Below are 17,858 nucleotides of genomic sequence, written 5' to 3'. Positions count from 1 at the left end.
CCAGCTTAATGGCATCTTTCCTGTAGCAGGGTGACCAAATCTGAACACAATATTCCATATCTGGCCTCAGCAACCCCAACACCAATTCCAACCAATCTGCTGGAGGAACTCACCAAGCCAACTTCCATACTCAATGGCCTGACTGTGTCTACATTGTCACATTTTCTCCTCCCACAGATGCAGCCTGACCTGATGAGTATCTCCGGATTTTTCTGTTTTTATTTCACCTCGTTCTACACTCCTGAGCCTCAGCAAACACATCCCCACACCCATTCTGCCAATTCTTCTCCAAACTCCACACTACCTTGAGCTCACCTCTCAATCTACCAAACTCTGGAGAATAGTGGTCGGGTTTGTATGGAATTGCAGGGAGCTAATTCAGAGTGTAAGTGTTCTCCATTTAAGGTGGCTATCTGAGAAACACATAGCTTCATTGATTAATTAGCTCCACAATCTACTTCCCACTTTACCATTAACCCATCGCTGACATTTCTGCCAAGTTAACAAGCCTGTTTATTGATCCCCTTTAATGCCAACTGCAATGTTCTGCGGAAGTTGCTCATTATTTTCATAAGCATAGCTGCTTACAATTAAATCGTAAGATTTCAGCGGAATATTTTACGGAGTCGCTTTGGGACATGGTGCGGGCTTGGTGTTTTTGTTTGAGGCACATCGTGTGGCATTGGAGATTGGACAATCCTCCTTCCAGACCAGGTGGGATAACCCTCACAAGCCAACAATGTCATTGTTTTAAAGGAATTAGCATTAATAGATCAACCGATACCAAACATTAAAAAAAAACCCGCAAAATTCCAAAATTCCAAGGATTTCAGGAGAAGGAGAGAACCGGAGGGTTCCTTCCCAGCGGACCCTAGGGCAGAATATTTTAAGTACCAGCCTAGGCCATAAAACCAGCTCTTGGCTTTGCTACAGCACTTATCACTTCCATATGAATACAGTTATTTAGTGTTATTTTGTGAGCCAGCTCCATGCAAGTTGAGGTTGTGGGAGGAAAGATCCAGCAAAGATTTGTTTTCTTCTTACCTGAATAGGAAGAGCTTTGGTCTCCTGAATGGACTGAACCCACAGACTCAATCCCATTCAATAACCTCACCTTCCGAAGATCCAGCCTCCGAGAGACAGGTAGGGAACGTCGCTTATGTATTCATGAAACGGAAGGTGAACCATTTACGCTAACGATTTAATGACTAATTTTACAATAACTTATCAAAAACCAGAATGGTATGGAAAGTCAACCAAATATAAATACCTCTTTGTGACTGGTTGCTGCCTAATTTTTATTATTGAGTATTTTCATTATAAATAGGGAATTTATAGTCAGAGTTGTTCATCAACCAGAGGGAAATCATTTTTAGGGTGATTAAAGCAGATTCAGTTGAAGCTTCTAAAAGAGGATTGGAGAACTGCTTCAAGTTAAAGAGCTTCATGCCATAGGGAGAGGTCAGAGCAATAGGACTAACTCAGCTGCACTTTCAACAGAGATAGCAACCGTGTGTTGGGCTGAATGGCCTCCTTCTGCCCTGTAGCAAAGGATAAGACAATTAAACAATGAGAAGTCAATGGCTAACTTAGAATCGTTGAGCCACCATGATTCCAGGTGTGTTAACCAGATGTGTCAGTTATAATTTTCCAGATGCTCACCAGATACCCCAATGTTCACACTCTGAGCAAATGGATGTCTTGGTCCCTCCTATCAACCTCACCATTCTTACCTGCAGCAACACACACAAAATGCTGGAGGAACTCAGCAGGTCAGGCAGCATTTATGAAGGGAAATAAACAGTCGATGTTTCAGGTTGATACCCTTTTTTTTGTTCTTTTGTTCATTTCCCTCCATAGATGCTGCCTGATCTGCTGATTTCCTCCAACATGTTGTGTGTGTTGCTCCAGATTCCAGCATCTGCAGAATCTCTTGTGTCTCATTCTTACCTGGTCAAGTTGCAATTAGTAACAGAGCCGAGGAACTGGTTAACTTATGGTTGGAACCAATTCCTGAGTTGGACAAGGAATTCCCCTGTGAATTAGATGTATTAAAAAAATCACAACTCAGTTCTTTTATAGATACATTTCTGATTTTACTGCACAGTACACAGTAAATCTTAGTTGCTGAATCCAGGGAATTTATTTACAGTATTTGGCACACGTTTACATTTGTCTACTACCATGGCTCACTTGACCACATCGCACCTCTCAGCCGGAAGATTGAGGGTTCAAGTTCTGCTCCAGGGATGGTGCACAGAAACTTAGGCTCAGTCGCTAGTTCCATTCTGGGGGAATGCTGCATTCTTTTGGAGCGTTGGTAAAATGGGGTGATTACTACTCTCTTGACTAAACATAGATCCCAGGGGGTGATTATAAAGTGACACCCAGTTCCCTGACTAACATTTATGCCCTAATCAACATTGAGAAAAAGAATATCTGGTCAATATCACATTTCTCCTTGTGGGATCTTGCTGTGCATAATTTAGAGGCCGTGTTTCCTTCATCACATTAGTGTCTGCACCAACGTTGCTGCAAAGTGGGGCTTCCTGAGGTTGCGATAGAAAAGCAAATCTTTCCTTTTCTCTTTTGGTGGCCTGCTGCTTGGACTAGAACTTCCATCGAGTGCTACAAAGTTCATGTGCTTTGCATGAATGAATTTCCATGACAAAAGTTATTGTTGAAGGAAATTGTGGATAGATTTGCAAAATTGGTGATCTTGCTTTGGGTCCTGTGCTCCTGACACACGGGCAGTGGTGTCGAGGGCCGGACACCACTCCTGGGGTTTTCAGTGTTGTGTGTGACCCATGCACCCAGTGATGGGAGCAGGCTTGTTCAGTCACTCATTAGAGGGTCCTGTCTGGGTGCGGGGTCCAGCTCCCAGAGGATGTCTTGAAGTATGTCTGCTTCAGCTATATTAAATCTGACAACCTTCAGCCACTCTTGCATTCAGTTCTGATAGCCCCATTACAGGAGGATGTTGAGGTTTTGTAGAGGGTGCAGAACAGGTTCACCAGGATGCTGCCTGGATTAGAGAGCACATGCTATAAGGAGAGGTTGAATAAACTTGTATTGTTTTCTCTCACAACCAGTTCAACAAAGGTTGGTTTAACCTTGCTAATTTAGGAGCCAAGAGGTAATGTTACAGCTATATAGGATGCTGGTCAGACCCCACTTGGAGTGCTGTGCTTAGTTCTGGTTGCCTCACTACGGGAAGGATGTGGAAGCCATAGAGAGGGTGCAGAGGAGATTTACAAGAATGTTGCCTGGATTGGGGAGCATGCCTTATGAAAGCAGGTTGAGGGAACTCAGCCTTTTCTCCTTGGAGAGACGGAGGATGAGGGGGGACCTGATAGAGGTGTATAAGGTGATGAGAGGTATTGATTGTGTGGATAGTCAGAGGCTTTTCCCCAGGGCTGAAATGGTTGCCACAAGAGGACACAGGTTTAAGGTGCTGGGGAGTAGGTATAGAGGAGATGTCAGGGGTAAGTTTTTTACTCAGGGAGTGGTGAGTGCGTGGAATGGGCTGCCGGCAACGGCGGTGGAGGCGGATACGATAGGGTCTTTTAAGAGACTTTTGGATAGGTACATGGAGCTTAGAAAAATAGGCTATGGGTAAGCCTAGTAATTTCTAAGGTAGGGACATGTTCGGCACAGCTTTGTGGGCCGAAGGGCCTGAATTGTGCTGTAGGTTTTCTATGTTCTATGTTCTAATTCCCCACATCCCCGGATGTTGCTTTTGGAATGTCTCTCTTTTTCCCAGTTAGGGTCCCTGCTCAGAAAGGAAAGGAAACTGACCTGCTAACTCATTCTTTCAAAAGAGCTGGCAGAGGTAGAATGGGCTGAGTGGCCTCCGACTAAATTTTATAATACTTTGTGCTTCAGCCAATGGTGCCAGCTTTGAAGAGGTACATAAAACCAAAGGGGGTGACACATTGGCAAAGCAGTTGGTGCTGTGACCTCACAACTCCAGAGACCCTGCTTCATCCCTGAGCTCAAGTGCTGTCTGTGAGAAGCTTGCACACTCTCCTTGTGACTGCGTGTGTTCCCCCCTCCCCCCCGGTGCTCCAGTTTCCTCCCACATCCCAAAGAGGTGTTGGCAGGTTAGTCATTCACTGCTAATTGCCCCTTGGTGTAAAAAGTCTCAAAGGGGAGTTGAAGAGAAAAAGTTGTAGTTCGACAGCAAAATAAAGAATGATCTTTATGGGCTTCCTGTGTCTTGAGTATAGGTTATAGAGGTTTATAAAATCATGAGGGTCTTAGACACAATGGATTGTCAAGGTCTTGTTCCCAGGGTGGGGGGGGGGGGGGGGTGTCAAAAACTAGAGGGTGAGGGTTAAGGGTGAGAGTGGAAAGATTTAAAGCAGATCTGAGGCGGCAGGTTTTTCACACAGAGAGTGGTGGGTGTATGGAACGAGCTGCCAGAGGAAGTGGGAGAGGTGGGTACAGTTACAACATTTAAAAGATATTTGGACAGGCACATGGATAGGAAAGGTTTATAGGGACATGGGCCAAACACAGGCAAATGGGACTGGCTGGAAGGTACCTTGGCCAGCATGGATGAGTTGGGCCAAAGGGCCTGTTTCCGTGCTGTATTACTCTGACTGAATGGCCTTGTTTTGTGTCCTTATAAGTAAGTAATTAATGCCAGGGCCAATCTCTGTCTGAAGTTCCTTTTCTCAAAGTGATGTGGCTGAAATGAGGGATTTGAAGCCGTTGTAGGAAGCTCCTCAGTGTAGTCATGGTCTTACTGCAAGGTAGGTCTGCTGGGGTCTCAGCACCATCCCAATTCCATTCCCCTTGATCCAATCCTTCAAAAAGTCTATTGGCCTGGAAAACGGACGATGTGGCAGTGGGGCTGAGTTCGGTGAGGTGGGTGGGTGGGGGGCAGTGGGGTGAGTGACTGTTTGGTTTGGGGGTCCCTGCTGTAATATTCCAGCCTGCACAAGACTCTAGACTAGCCAGGTGTGCCTAGCATAACGGGAGGCCATTACTCCCCTCTCGTCACAAAGCAAGTCAAGTCAATCCAACAAACAGTCTGCCAGAGGAACTCAGTGGGTCGAGCAGCATCTGTCGGGGGAGTGGGGGGGGGGGGGGGTGGGATACGGAGGGAAGGAATTGTCCAGTCCTGACACAGGAAAACATTGACTATTCCTTCTCCTGCCCCCCCACCCCACCCCACCCCACCCACAGATACTGCCCGACCTGCTGAGTTCCTCCAGCATAGGAAGGATGTGGAAGCGTTGGAAAGGATGCAGAGGAGATTTACCAGGATGCTGCCTGGTTTGGAGAGTATGGATTATGAGGAGAGACTAAGGGAGATCGGGCTTTACTCTTTGGAGAGAAGGAGGATGAGAGGAGACATGATAGAGGTGTACAAAATATTAAGAGGAATAGATAGAGTGGACAGCCAGCGCCTCTTTCCCAGGGCACCAGTGCTCAATGCAAGAGGGCATGGCTTTAAAGTAATGGGTGGGAAGTTCAAGGGAGATATCAGAGGGAGGTTTCTTACCCAGAGAGTGGTTGGGGCATGGAATGCGCTGCCTGGGGCGGTGGTGGAGGCAGGTACATTGGTCAAATTCAACAGATTACTAGATAAGCATATGCAGGAATTTAAAATGGAGGGATATGTGGGAGGAAGGGGTTAGATAGTCTTAGGCGAGGTTTAAAGGTCGGCACAACATTGTGGGCCGAAGGGCCTGTATTGTGCTGTACTGTTCTATGTTCTATGTTTGTTTGTTTGTTGTTCCAGCAGCTGCAGTCTTTTGTGTCTCAAGTAAATCCAAGGCTGGGTCTTGGGAGGATCACGGGAGACAGGGGAGCAGACCTGGAATGGGAGCTGCTGAGAGAGTTGGGGCAATCGAGGAAGAGAGGGAGTGTAGGAGGTTGAGGGTGAGAGTCAGGGTAAGAGGTCAGTGGAAGTCAAGGCAAGGTTCAGTGGGGGAGGGTCAGGGGATGGTTAAGGTGACATTTTAATTGCGGGAGGAGAGACAGTTGGTGGTTTGTGGGGTGTTGGCTGGGAGATCGGAGGCTTGGGGCAAATTGTTGCCAAGAATCGAGGGCGTGAGTTATAGGGAGAGGTTGGACAGGCTGGGACTTTATTTATCGGAGCATAGGAGAGTGAGGGGTGACCTTACAGAGGCGTATAAAATCATGAGGGGCACAGGTAAGGTGAATGGTCACTGTCTTTTCCCCAGGGTAGGAGAGTCAAAAACTGGAGGGCAAGTTTAAGGTGAGAGGGGAAAGATTTAAAGGGGGCCTGAGGGGCAAATTTTTCACCCGGAAGGTGGTGGTTATGTGCAACGAGCTGCCAGATGAAGTGGTAGAGACAGATACAATTAAAATGTTTAAAAGACATTTGGACAGGCACATGGATAGGAAAGGTTTAGAGGGATATGGGCCAAACACAGGCAAATGGGAATAGCCCAGGCAAACATCTTGGTTGGCATGGATCAATTAGGCCGAAGGGCCTGTTTCTGTGCTGTGAAATTCTATGACTCTATGATTGACAGATCAAGCAAAGTCATTTGAGTCGATGAAATATTTTGGAAAGAGACTCATATATCAGAGAATTCCTTCAGCTTGAAGTTAGCCTCTTGGCTGCCCTTGGCAATAACGACAATAACATCCTTCGAAGGCACATTACTGTTTTGATCTGGGTAATGAATGCAAAAGAATCGACAGGTTAATATTCAACTTAAAATAATATTTTCTTCTGGTGAAGAGATTAATCATAAAAGCATTAGCCACAGCTCTTATTTCAGATGGCCAGCCTCCTCATCGAGCCTGCAGTTAATAAGAGTGATACCAAAAAAGTTAAAACACAAAACTCTTGGCTTGATCTTGAAGTTCAATTGCATCACACTGTTTATTCCAGCAACACCTGGTGAAATGTGCCTCGGACAGAGTGTAGCTCAGTGACTGCAAACTCAACCAGGCACTTCCCAGTGTGAGTCACTCTCCTATATCATTCCCACACTGAGCGACGTCATTCCCTGTGCAATGTTTCCCACGGAATGTTGTTGGGGAAATTAATCCATGTTGCCCTGGGAGCAAGCATCCTTAGATGTTCCCCGGCAAAACAAGTTATCATAGGAGAGCTCCAGACTCTGATCCCACGGATTAAGGGCCATACAGTTCAATTATCCAAGGAGTTCCTTGGGGCAGTGTCCCTTGAGTTGCTTCACCAATGACTTTCTTTCCATCATAAGTGGAACAATCTTCAGTTCTACTCTTCACCAAGTGAAGCAGTCCATGCCTGCATTCAACATCCAGGAATAGTTTGAGAAATGGCAAGTAATACTTTTGCCACAGAAGTGTCAGGCAATGATTATTTCCAACAAGAAGGAGTCCAACCATTGGCATTCCATGGTACCACCATCACTGAGCCCTCCCAGCATCAGCATCCTGGGAGTGACCATTGACCAGAAACTTGGATGGTCCAGTCACATAAATACCAGGGCTATTGGTGCAGATCAAAGGTCAGGTATCTCGAGGCAAGTGACTCAACTCCTGACACACCAAAGCCTTTCCACCATCTACAAAGCACAGATGACGCCACACTACTTCCCTGGATGAGTACAATTCCAACAATATAAGAATAACAACATCAATGTTGCAGGGGCAGGCACGGTAGTGTAGCGGTTAGCATAACACTATTACAGCGCCAGCGACCTGGGTTCAATTCCGGCCGCTGTCTGTAAGGAGTTTGTACGTTCTCCCCGTGTCTGCGTGAGTTTCCTCCAGGTGCTCCGGTTTCCTCCCACATTCCAAAGACGTACAGGTTAGGAAGTTGTGGGCAAGCTATGTTGGCGCCGGAAGCGCGGCGACACTTGCCGGCTGCCCCCAGAACACTCTACACAAAAGGTGCATTTCACTGTGTGTTTCGACGTACACGTGACTAATAAAGGTATCTTATCTTATCTTATCTTATCTTATCTTATCAATGTCGCCTATTTAATTACCTCCAAATCCACCACGCTATGTATTTATTTCCTTCACCATCAGCACACAGTGGCTGTAATACCACCTACAAAATACACTGCAGTTACTCGCCTAGGCTACTCCAACAGCATCTCCCAAATCCATGACCTCTACCACAAGGAAAAGCAAGGGCAGCAGGTGCAGAGGACACCACCCACCTGTGGATTCCCTCCAAGTCACAAGTCATCCTGACTTGGAAATATATCACCTGTTCCTTCATCGTCACTGAGTCGAAATCTGGAACTCCCTTCTCAACAGCACTGTGGGAGCACCTTCACCAGAAGGGCTACGGCAGTTCAAGCAGCTGGGACCACCAGCTCAACCACCACCTTCCCCAGAGTCCCATCACCCCATCTTCTTTCCTCTCCTCCGCCCATGGATGGGGCCGGTGGGATCAGGATAATAAACAAAAGGAAGGGGACAGAGGGGAGTGGTTACCGGAAGTTAGAGAAAATGATGTTCCGTGCACCCACCACTCTCTGTGTAAAAAACTTACCCCTGACATCCCCCTTATACCATCCTCCAATCACCTTAAAATTATGTCCACTCGTGTTAGCCATTGTCGCCCTGGGAAAAAGTCCACTCGATCTATGCCTCTTATTATCTTGAACACCTCTATCAAGTCAAATGAGTTGACTTCTATTAAGTAAAATGATACTTAACTTTTGTTCTTCAGGACAACTCCCCGCCAGCACCCAATGGCCTCAACTCCCAAGCACCTCTCTCCTCCACCACCACGATTGTCCCTGGTATTGACGTGTGACCCTGTACTCCTGATGGATGACCACCTCAACACCAGCCCTGACCTCTCCTGGCTGAACACCCCACCCCCTCTACCTTCACTGACAGCTGTTGCATCTCTGAAGGTTGGCTCCATATTCTGGGGGGAACCAAACTCCCACAACTCAAGTTCTTCGGTGCCAAAAGGCTTCAAAAGACTTTTGATCATTGGTACTACCAACAGCCCATGCATAACCCAATGCCAGAACACATATATAGAGCCTACATTTAAAGTGTTCAGATATGTCGTTAAGACTTATATAACCCATGAATTCATTAAGTCTCTAATTGTTTTGTTCAAGCGAGCTTCTTGCCATCTGTACGTTCTTTCCTTGAGTGGAATGAAGTGATTGCAATCAGCCAAGCTGAGTCTCTGCCAATATTGCTACAAAGATGTCAGCACGTTGCTTCCAAGTTCTTAGTCAGGGAATCTGAAGAGAGTCCAAAGGAGTGAACATCAATTTAGCCAACCGAAACCTGCAACAAACACTCACAATGGGAATGGGAGAATTGTCCGGTCTTTTGTTATCGAAGGATTGTGTGACAGGTCAGGAGACCTGACTGGTGAGTGTGGTACCTCTGCACCTTCTCCTAGCCCTGTCCACTAGGTACATCGATGTTTTAGGCAGGCAGCTAGTGTTGACTTAAGGTTCACAGTTAGGAAGCCACATCTGGATCTCATTAGTGAAAGTTTGCAAGCCCAGGGAAAAGCACAGCTTGCTCCAGAGGACTCGAATTATCCCAAGTTCCCAAATACCGTAATCTGCGAAAGTACAGAACCACATCAAATCATGTTATAGTCATGGAATTTACAGCATTAAAGCTCTTTTGACTGAACTGAGCTCAGTCTTAATGAAGCTGCATTTTGGATTTTGAACTTTCAATGGAAGATCTGATGCATCCGAAAAGGAAAGTATCCTGCAATATAACTCATTCTGAAGAATGGATTTGTTTTCCCACAGTTTTATTTGCCCTGGGAGAGACTATTTCTCATGGTTTGCTTTCTGGTGCACACACAGTTTCAACTCTGTTTCTGGGCAGATTGTAAACTGCAGAAGAATCTAAAATAAAGCTGTTTTATTAGTGCTGACATTCCCATAAGCTGTGCCTTGGTATTACTATTGGTTTATTATTCACTGTTAGTGAAAAACAGTGAAAAACTTTTGTTTGCATGCCATCCAGACAGATCATGTCACACATAAATACATATAAAGAGAAACAGAATGAAGAATGTAGTATTACAGTTGTACAGAGAGTGCAGTGCAGTCACGACGAGGTAGATTGGGAGATCAAGAGTTTATATTTAACATATAAGAGGTCTGATAACAGTGGGATAGAAGCTGTCCTTGAGCCCGGTGGTACGTGTTCTCAAGCTTTTGTATCTTCTGCCCAATGGGAGAGGGGAGAAGAGATAGGTGGGAGGGGTCCTTGATTAGGTTGGCTGCTTTCCTGAGGCAGCAGGGTGTAGAGAGAGTCAATGGAGGGGAGGTTGGTTTCTGTGACACACTGGGATGTGTCCACAACTCTCTGCAGTTTCTTGTGGTCCCGGGCAGAGCAGTTGCCATACCAAGCTGTGATGCATCCGGAGATGATCCTTTCTACAGTGCATCTGTAAACATTCGAAAGAGGATGTTGATTGGAGAACACATTGATGACCGATCATATCACAGAACATGTACAGCGCAGAGGAGGCCATTTGGCCCATGGCCTCTGCTGGTTGCAGAAGAATTCCCAAGCCTAATCCCGCCTTGCAGGACTGGGTTGGTTGCCCTGCAGGTCACGGCTCCCTGGGTACACACCCTGGTATTGTTCAAATGTGGGGAGGGTTTCTGCCTCTTCCAGCCTGCCGGGCAGTGAGTCCTAGAACCCCACCACCCTCTGGGCACAAGCACCTCTTCCTCTCTCCTCTAATCTTTGTACCAATTACTTTAACTCTGCACATTTGGCATTTGACCCTTCTGCCAAGGTAAATAGGAAGCTCCATCTCAATCCTCTTCATTATATACTGCAATTAAGCCTCTCCCCAGCTTCCTCTGTTCCAAAGAAAACAATCACAGCCTCTCCAATCTTTACTTGGAGCTACAATTCTCCAGTTCTGATAATCGTCTCATAAATCTCTGCACTCTGTCCAGCACAACCACATCTTTACTGTCATAAGGTGACCAGAACTGCTCCCAGCTCTCGCTCTGTGGTCTAACTAGTGTTGCGCACAGTTCTCTGCTCTGTGTGCCTCGCCTGAGAAGGAAAACAGCACACATGCCTTTCCAAGCAGCTAATTGATCTGTCTTGCTGCCCTGAAGGACCTGCAGATGAACACACCAGCGTCTCTCTTTCCCCCCCTTTCTTGTTCATTCCCTTAGTTCATTCCCTTGGTCTATGGGCACTGTTGAGATGCTGTATGGGTAATTACTTTCAAGTGAGAATGAAGCCTAACAAAACGTGGGTGGGCTCGAATTTTCTGATGGATTCATGCCTCTGCAGCTTCCTGTTGGTGAAGCATCTCCAACAGCTTCCAGCTCATTGAACTTCTACCCTTGAACTTGCTGGCTGCGCAAAGCGCAGAGGATACAGGGCCATTGGTGAGTGACAGGACTGACTCTGCATCTTAACCAATGAGAGTTAAGATGAATTACAAAAGGTTAGAAGCATTTAAGGGCCAAAGGGACATGGGGCAAGGGCTTAACAAAGAACATAGAACATAGAACAGTACAGCACAGGAACAGGCCCTGTGGCCCACAATATCTGTGCTGAACACAATGTCTAATTAAACTAAATCCCTTCTGCCTGCACCTGATCCACATCCCTCCATTTCCTGCATATTCATGTGTCTATCTAACAGCGTCTTAAACACCACTACTGTATCTGCCTCCACTCTCACCTCTGGCAGCCCGTTCCAGGCACCCACCACTCTCTGTGTAAAAAACTTGCCCTGCACATCTCTTTTAAACTTTCCCCCTCTCACCTTAAATACATGTCCTCTAGTATTTGACGCTTCTACCCTGGGGAAAAGATTCTGACCATCTACCCTATCTATGCCTCTCATAATTTTATAAACCTCTATCAGGTCTCCCCTCAGCCTCTGCCGCTCCAGAAGACAACCCAAGTTTGTTCAACTTCTCATAGCTCATACTCTCTAATTCAGGCAGCATCCCGGTGAACCTCTTCTGCACCCTCTCCAAAGCCTCCACATCCTTTCTGTAATGGGGTGACCAGAAATGCACACAGTACTCCAAGGGCAGCTGAAGCAAAGTTTTATACAGCTTCAACATGACCTCCTGTCATACTCAATGACCCGATCAATGAAGGCAGGCATGCCATACGCCTTCACCACCCTATCTATTTGTGTGGACTTCCACTCTGTGGACTTGGACCCCAAGATCCCTCTGTAGACCCTGATAGAGGTTGTTTTAGATTTATTCAGGAACAGAAAGGAGAATAAAACAAAAGAGTCCAGAGAATAGATGAAGAGAAAAGGGTAAGAAAAGTAACTTAAAGTTTTCAATCGCCCAATCACAGTCCATTAATGGAAAGAAATGGACTCCAAAGTATAAATTATTCTTTCTCTCTACCACAGTGGTTAATAGGAAGTCCTTAATCATTTCTTAATTCATTCACTAACAGCATTTATTATCCATCCTTAATTGCCCCTGGACAGAGGATACTTTTCAGTGCCAACCACATTGATGGGTCTGGAGTCACATAGAGGTCAGACTAGGTAAGGACGACAGACTTCCTTCCCTGACGGATATCAGTGACCCAGATGGGATTTTACAACAATGGGTTTCATGGATACAATTACATAGACCGGCTATTTTAAAAAATTCAGGTTTATTTAATTATGTGAATTTAATTCCTTTCGTAGTGGGTGGTATTTGAACTTGCGCCTCTGGATCAATGACCCAGAACCCTAGCTGCTAGTCCAGTAACTTAACCGTTATGCTACTGTGCCCCTAAGTGGTCCTGTTTTCTAAAACTTAAACTCATTCTGTTCGAATACTTTCCAAAGGATTTTCTTCTTCTTCTTCTGTGCCCTGCAGTACGAGTTCGGACCAGTGAACCTTGGAAGTAGGACATGTTTCTTTCTGATGTTGCATGCAATCTCCCTTTTCTCTCTAAAAATTCCCAGACCCACTGCTCTACCACAAACTAAAGGGAATTAATCTTCCAGGGATTCTGTACATTCACCAAGGTCAAGGAGCTGTTTATGTGTGTAAAAAAAATCCAAATGTTTGTGTTTGTTCTGGCTCTCCCTAAGCCTCACCAAATTTATTTGATGAGTATTTGAGCCATTCCCAAAAAGATAAGTCCCGAGACAAAACCACAATATTGCGGATGCTGGAAATTTGAAATAAAAACAGAAATTGCTGGCAATTCAAAATAAAAACAGGAATTGCTGGAAATACTCAGCAGGTCAGGCAGTGTCTGTGGAGAGAGAAACAACGTTGAAGAAAAGGATACATTTCTAAAGGAAGGTTTGATAGGCACTTGAGAGAAGACAAGAGGTGGAAGCTGAAAATGTTGAAGGTGAACAAGCTCAAAGAGATCAATAGACAGAGAAGATGGTTATTAGGAATTACAGAAGGATCTTGATCAGCTGGGAAAGTGGGCTGAGGAATGGTAAATCAAGTTTAATTCGGATAAGTGCAAGGTGTTGCATTTTGGGAATACAAACGATGGTAGGACTTTCACAGTGAACGGCAGGGTCCTGGGGAGTGCTGTAGAACAGAGGGACCTGGGAGCACAAGTACATAGTTCCCTGAAAGTGGTGTCACAGGTAGACAGGGTGGTGAAGAAGGCCTTTTGCACGCTGGCCTTCATCAGTCAGGTCACTGAGTATAAAAATTGGGGTGTTATGTTCAGTTGTACAAGACGTCGGTGAGGCCACACTTTGAATATTGTTTTCAGTTCTGGTCACCCTGCTATAGGAAAGATGCCATTAGGTTGAAAAAAATGCAGAGGAGATTTACCAGGGTGTTGCTGGGACTCAAGGGACTGAGTTATGGAGAGAGGTTGAGCAGGCTAGGACTTTATTCCTTGGAGTGTAGGAGAATGAGGGATGATCTTATAGAGTGTATAAAATCATGAGGGGCATAGCCAGGGTGAATGCACACAGTGTTTTTTCCAGAGTTGGGGAATCAAGAACTAGAGGGCATAGATTTAGGGTGAGAGGGGAGAGATTTAATAGGAACCTGAGAGGCAACTTTTGCACCCAGAGAGTGGTCAGTATGTGGAACGAGCTGCCAGAGGAAGTGGTTGAGACAGGTACATTAACTGCATTTAAAAGGTATTTGGACAGGTACATGGATAGGAAAGGTTTATAGAGGGATATGGGCCAAATGCAGGTAAATAGGACCAGCTCAGATGGGTGTCTTGATCAGCGTGGACCGGTTGGTCTGAAGGGTCTGTTTCCATGGTGTATGACTCTGTGATAGAAATCCCTATGGAGGGAAGGGTAGAATTCCCACAAAGAAAGAATTTCCAGAATAGAAGGGGCAAACTATTCTTATCCTGAGGTCAGGCAGCAGAGTGAATGACCCAGAAGTTCCTGCAAAGTGCCAACAGTTGTACAGTAAGCTCAACTCCAGGCATTCACCCTACCACAGGTACCATGAGTTCAGGACTTGTCTGGCAAACACGCAAGTCCTCAGCTTGCTGACCAGAGTCTGCCAGTGGTTTGCTGCAGCACGCCATCAATGCCATGAAGCGGGAGTTAATGAATTGTCCAGACCTTAAGGTGAAGAAGTGCAGGAACTGCAAAGCATTTGTTTGAATTAACAGGAATGTTGTAGCTTGGATAGGAACGCAAAAGGTAATTTGTATTTTAGTTAATTCTTTGTGCTTTCGATTTTTTAAAATATTTCTTCTTTGACTTTTCATAATCTTTAAAACTTGTCAATTGTTTAACATCTTGAGTATTTGAGGTGAGCAAGGATATTCGACAACAGTCTTGTACAAGATGTTGGTGAGGCTGCACTTGGAGCACTGTACAGTTTTGGTCACCCTGTTATAGGAAAGACATTATTAAACTAGAAAGAGTGCAGAAAAGATTTGTCAGGATGTTGCCTGGACTTGGGGGCCTGAGTTACAAGGAGAGGTTGCGTAGACTAGCACTTTATTCCCTGGAATGTAGGAGATTGAGGGGTGACCTGATAAAGGTACATAAGATCATGAGGCGCATAGACAGGGTGAAGGCACACAGTCTTTTTCCCAGGGAGGGGGAGCTAAAAACAAGAGGGCACAGGTTTGAGATCAGAGGTGAGAGATTTAAAAGGGACATCAGGGGCAGCTTCTTCGCGCAAAGGGTGGTGCGTATTTGGAATGAGCTGCCAAAAATAGTGGTTGAGGCGGGCACATTAACAACGTTTAAAAGCCATCTGGATAAGTCCATGGATAGGAGGGGTTTAGAGGGCTATGGGCCAAACGTGGGCAGATGGGACTAACTCACTGGACAACACAGTCGGCACAGACAAGTTGGGCCGAAGGGCCTGTATCCATGCTGTATGACTCAATGACTCTATAACAGTCAAAGTCGTTAATAACTTTGACTGTTGGCCTAGCCAGCTATCGAAGTCTTTTATGGGCAGGGCTTGGCTCTGTTCCAATCAGCACCTACTTACTGCATTCTCCTGTGATCCTACCTCTTTTTCCACAGTGTAGTGTAGCATACTTTGATGCAGTAGTTAAGTTGCAGAACTAGTGACCAAAGCTCTGGATCATTGATCCAGAGACATGAGTACAAATACCAATATGGCAGGCGGGAAATTTAAATTCTATCCTTGTTAATGCAATCATGAATATACCGGAAAGTGGTAGAAGTTTGTAATGTTCTTCTTGGAAAGAAATCTACCTGGTCTGATTTATGTTCCTGTCTCTTGATGCACAGATATGCTTAACTCTTAACTGCCTCTCAATTTGGGGCAATCAGGAATGGACAATAAACGCCGGCTTTCTCAGTGATATCCACACACAAGATTTTGTTTAATTTCTTGCGGTTGATATTGGTGGCATTCAGTCTCCCCCTGTTTACCTGCAATTGGATGTTTGATTGATATGGGATCTTCTGAAATTGGGAACCCATCCCTCTGTTATGTTGCCACAACTTTGAATGGTGTTTGAGGTTCCTCACCACTCTCATTCCATCGGTTTGTGCACCTTTCCCTCTCCTTGCCCATCACATTGTGGGCATGCCTTTGTCCAAACCAATGATGTTAATTCTTCAACATCCGGATGGAACTAAATAAGAAATGATGATAGTATTTCTGCATGGGAGCATTAAGTTGTCCAGAAATTGGATCTATTTGTGTACAGATTTTTTTTATTGGTAAATCATGCACAAGATCATTTTTCTCTAGGTTATTGCACACCAGTGCTCATTCCCGAGGAAATCCCACCACGGGGGGATTTAGCCAGGACCCTTCCATGCCTGATTTGCCTTGGAGTAGCTGTTGTATTCCCAGTGTCATCTCCAGATCGAGTGGCATTATAGGTCACGCAGGGCACCGATTTTCCATTGAGAAGCTTTTAGGATTTTCTAATTTTGCCAATTTTTTCAGGATATCCACGTGGACATTGGTACTCACTTACTTGCATGTTTAATGCTGCAAAGGAGAGTGAAATTCAATTTCTAGGCAACTATTTTCATAATAACTCTTTCAAAATCATACAGAATGGAAACAGGCCCTTCACCCCATCGAGTCTGTGCTGTCCATCAATCATTAATCCCATTTTACTTTCCCAGATTCCCTTCAATCTGACCATCCACTTACATACCAGGGGCAATTTACAAGGAGCACACGGTTTAAAGATGTGCGGGGCAAGTGTTTTACACAGAGAGCGGTGGGTGCCTGGAACGGGCTGGTGGTGGAGGCAGGTACAATAGAGGCATTTAAGAGACTTTTACATAGACACATGAACATGCAGGGAGTGGAGGGATACGGATCATGTGCAGGCAGAAGAGATTTAGTTTAATTTGGCATCGTGTTCAACACAGACATTGTGGGCTGAAGGGCCTGTTCCTGTGCTGTACTGTTCCATGTTCTATAAACTCTCCCCATCACAGTCCTAAATGTCCGACCCTTTATCCTAAGACTCTGGCCCCCTACTTCCAGACTCCCAGTCTGAAGAAACAGCCTCCACCCAGTCTGTTCCCCCTACTGAGTGCCAAAGTAACGAGAAAAGTACAGGGCCACAGTTCGGAAATTACAGTTGTTGATGAGATTAGTCACAATGTCATTTGTGGTATTCTTTGTGTAAATTAAATGTAAATCTACACTCATGGGCCCTGGGGCAGATGGTTTACATTTGCTGTTACTCTTGTGTTATAATTTAAAGACTCCAAAGTTAATTTGAGGTTCAGCAACAAACCAGACATGCTTTGCAGAAAACAGAAGCTCGTTTACTGCAAATAACTGGATGTTTATGGCTGTTTCACTGTAACAGTGGAAGCTAGAACCACATGTTACTTTTCAGTCATTGCCTGATGTTGCCTGATTGTAGGAACAGTTCAAGCAGCTGAATAGGCAACTCCTGTATTTGGTAATTCGTTTATTATTGTCACATGTATTGAGATACAGTGAAAAGCTTTTGTTTGCCTTCCATCCAGACAGATCATCCTGTACATAAGATTTCTTTATTAGTCACATGTACATCGAAACACACAGTGAAATGCATCTTTTGCGTAGAGTGTTCTGGGGGCAGCCCGCAAGTGTTGCCACGCTTCCGGCGCCAACATAGCATGCCCACAACTTCCTAACCTGTACGTCTTTGGAATGTGGGAGGAAACCGGAGCACCCGGAGGAAACCCACACAGACAAGGGGAGAACGTACAAACTCCTTACAGACAGTGGCCGGAATTGAACCCGGGTTGCTGGCGCTGTAACAGCATTACGCTAACCGCTACACTACTAATGTTGCGTGCAAAATATCAGAGGATGGTTTCGAACCTCTGCTATTCCGCACGTACATCAAGGTAATACAAAAGGAAAAATCAGGATGCAGAATGTAGTGTTCCAGTTACAGAGAAAGTGCAGTGCAGGTAGACAAATAAAGTGCAAGGGCCATGACGAGGTAGGTTGAGAGATCAAGAGTTCATCCTT

The 17,858-nt window shown here is 45.3% G+C and overlaps 1 protein-coding gene across 1 annotated transcript in view; it reads left to right on the top strand.

Moving 5' to 3' along the window:
- The first annotated feature begins 1,011 nt into the window (after positions 1–1,011).
- Positions 1,012–17,858, top strand: part of LOC127581016 (decorin-like) — a 51,480-nt gene continuing 34,633 nt past the window's right edge. The window contains exon 1 of the mRNA XM_052035075.1: positions 1,012–1,143. The gene's annotated coding sequence lies outside the window, so the exon portion shown is untranslated. The remainder of the gene's footprint in view (positions 1,144–17,858) is intronic.

Source organism: Pristis pectinata, chromosome 20 (assembly GCF_009764475.1).
Source record: "Pristis pectinata isolate sPriPec2 chromosome 20, sPriPec2.1.pri, whole genome shotgun sequence".
In the NCBI taxonomy this organism is placed as follows: Eukaryota; Metazoa; Chordata; class Chondrichthyes; order Rhinopristiformes; family Pristidae; genus Pristis; species Pristis pectinata.
This window is presented reverse-complemented; position numbering and strand designations above follow the sequence as displayed.